The sequence below is a fragment of the Phoca vitulina genome, unplaced genomic scaffold (assembly GCF_004348235.1).
Source record: "Phoca vitulina isolate PV1807 unplaced genomic scaffold, GSC_HSeal_1.0 scaffold112, whole genome shotgun sequence".
Classification (NCBI taxonomy): Eukaryota; Metazoa; Chordata; class Mammalia; order Carnivora; family Phocidae; genus Phoca; species Phoca vitulina.
The window spans coordinates 296618-299671 of NW_022589815.1; positions in this window are offsets into that span (position 1 = coordinate 296618).

Here is a 3054-nt window from a genome sequence, read left to right on the forward strand (position 1 = left end):
GAGATGTGATTTGAGGGAGAAAAGAATTGCGGGTGTTGCAGAGGGGCGTGAGTCTTGATCATGGACAAAGGAAAGAGAGAGAGAAAGCGAATCACACTGGGGTTCACACAGGAAAAACATTTCCCCAAAACCACTAACTGGCAAAATGAAAGCGGCTGGTTATTGTGAGTTTTAAAAACCAGTGGAGCTTTGTCAAAGAATGAAGTTTTAGAAGTCTGAGTCATTGCTGGTGTGGTGCCTGGCAGGAGCAGTAGTGCTCCTGTGGAGAAGGACAGAGGCCCAAGAGTGGACAGTGCAAACTGAGGATCCCCTGGGATGCACTGGGAGAGAAGGTTCCCCATTTGTGGAGTGCATCTGGGAGAAGTGACACTGTCTCTCAGGAGACAAAAGAACCAGCAGGTGCCATTGTGCTGCCCAGTTCCTTAGCATGGGGGCAGAGACACCTGCTGAGGGCAATTAACCTGGCTGCCAGCTTTTGGCTTTCTGCTGCACTTTAAACTCCAAATTCCTGCACATTGGTGCGTCTGCCCTTCTGGGACAAACCGGCACCACACCCAGTATGGTAATACCATCCCCCGGAGGGTCAGCATGAGCCTACACCATGCCAGACCCCTAAATTATGAAGTTTAAAAACTCAGCTGGTCTCCCTGAGAGAACACAGGTGTACTGCACTGACAGTTGGGCAGACAGACAAGACAAAGACAGGGTGAAAGCAGGGATCTGAGGGACACCTGGAACAACGAGGGTAAATGGTTCACTCTTATTTGGGGGGTTTCCAAGACACCTGCAGGTGTGGACTCCCCACTCCAGGGAGGAGAGAGTGGGCTGGTGCCTTTTTTCTCCCATACACATCAGCACAGACTGACTTCAGTGAACAGCACAGCACCCACAATGAATTCTTGAGCTGCCTACACTAAGTTCTGGTCCCCTGCAGTCTGCAGGTGCTTCTTTACTAGGTCAAGTGTGCCTGAGAACCAGAGCAGTGGGACCTTCCTCCAGAAGACCAGCACAAACCCCCTGCACAAACCAAGTCTACTGAACATAGAGTGCTGCAAAGCTTCAGATTTAGTGGAAATACTATCAGGCTTTTTTAGCAAGAAGACGACAGCACACCAAGCTAAAACTCACCACACACTGGACAAGGTCCAAACACTCCTCACTGTAAGCAAGGAGAAACTCTTCAGAGGACTGACCTGAGAGAAAGAGCAGCCAAGACACAGTGGCAGAGTTCACACAGCATACACCAGAAACACTTCCTGAAGCACCAAGCTCAGGACAGTATATGACCTCTTCTTAATGAAGTCATTACTCTCAGGAACAGGAAAGATGACAGGCTTTCCTAACACAGAGAAGAAGACAGAGACTGAAATAGAATGCCCAGATAAAGAATTCATCCCAAAAGAAAGAAGAAGGAAAAGTCATGGCCAGTAATCTAATTGAAAGAGATATAAGTAATATGCCTGATCCAGAACTTAAAACAACAATCATAAGGATACTACCTGGGCTTCAGAAAACCATAGAAAACACCAGGGAGTCCCATCCTGCAGAGATAAAAGACTTAAAAACTAGTCAGGACAAAATTTTTAAAAAATGCTATAATGGAGATGCAAAACTGACTAGATGTAAAGATTACAAGGATTGGAGAAGCCGAAGAAAGAATAAGTGATTTAAAAGATAAAATTATGTAAAATAATGTAGCTGAAAGAAGAGGGAAAGAAAAATATTGGATTACATATATAAACTGAGGGAACTCAGCAACTCTTTAAAGCATAATAACATTCATATCATAAGAGTACTAGAAGAAGAAGAGAAGGAAAAAGGGGCAGATGGTTTATTTTAGCAAATTATAGCTGAAAACATCCCTAATCTGGAGAAGGAAACAGACATCCAAATCCAGGAGGCAAAAAGAACTCCCAACAATATCAACAAAAGCAAGACAACACCAAGACATGTCATAGTAAAATTTGCAAAAAATAAAAATAAAAATATAAATAAATAAATAAATAAATAAATAAATAAATAAAATAAAAGAAATAATAATAATGAAAAAATCCTAAGAGTAGTAATCAAAAAGAAATACCTAACTTACAGGGGAAGACAAATAAGGTTAGCAGCAGACTTATCCACAGAAACTTGCCAGAATGACATGGGATGATATATTCAAAATGCTAAACAGGAAAAATATGCAGGCAAGAATACTTTATCCAGCAAGGTTGTCATTCAGAATAGGAGAGATGAAGAGTTTCCAAGACAAATAAAAACTAAAGGAGTTAGTAACCACTAAACCAGCCCTGCAAGAAATATTAAAGGGAACTCTCTGAATGAAAAAATGACAAAGACTAGAAAGGAACAGAGAAATCTACAGAAGCAATGACTTTAAAGTAATACAATGGCACTAAATTCATATCTATCAATAATCACTCTGAATGTGAATGGACTAAATGCTTCAATGAAAAGACATAGGATGTCAGAATGGATAAAAAAAAAAAATCTATATATGCCTATGAAGACCCATTTTAGGCCTGAAGACACCTGCAGATTGAAAGTGAGGACAGGAAGAACGATTTGTCATGCTGATGGATGTCAGAAGAAAATCAGAGTAGCCATACTTATATCAGACAAACTACATTTTAAACCAAAGACTGAAACAAGAGATGAAGAAGAGCACTATATCATAATAAAGGGGTCTATCCTACAAGAAGATGTAACGATTGTAAATATTTATGCCCCTAACTTGGGAGCACCCAAATATATGAAATAATTAAAAACAAACATAAAGGAACTCATTGATAATAATGCAGTAATAGTAGGGGACTTCAACACCACACTTACAGCAATGGACAGATCATCTAAGCAGAAAACCAACAAGGAAACAATCACTTTAAATGACACACTGGACCAGATGAACTTAATAAATATATTCAGGAGATTTCAACCTGAAGTTGCAGAATACACATTCTTTTTGAGTGTACGTGGAACATTCTCCAGAATAGATCACATATTGGTCACAAATAAGATCTCAACAAATAAAAAAGATTAAGATCATACCATGCA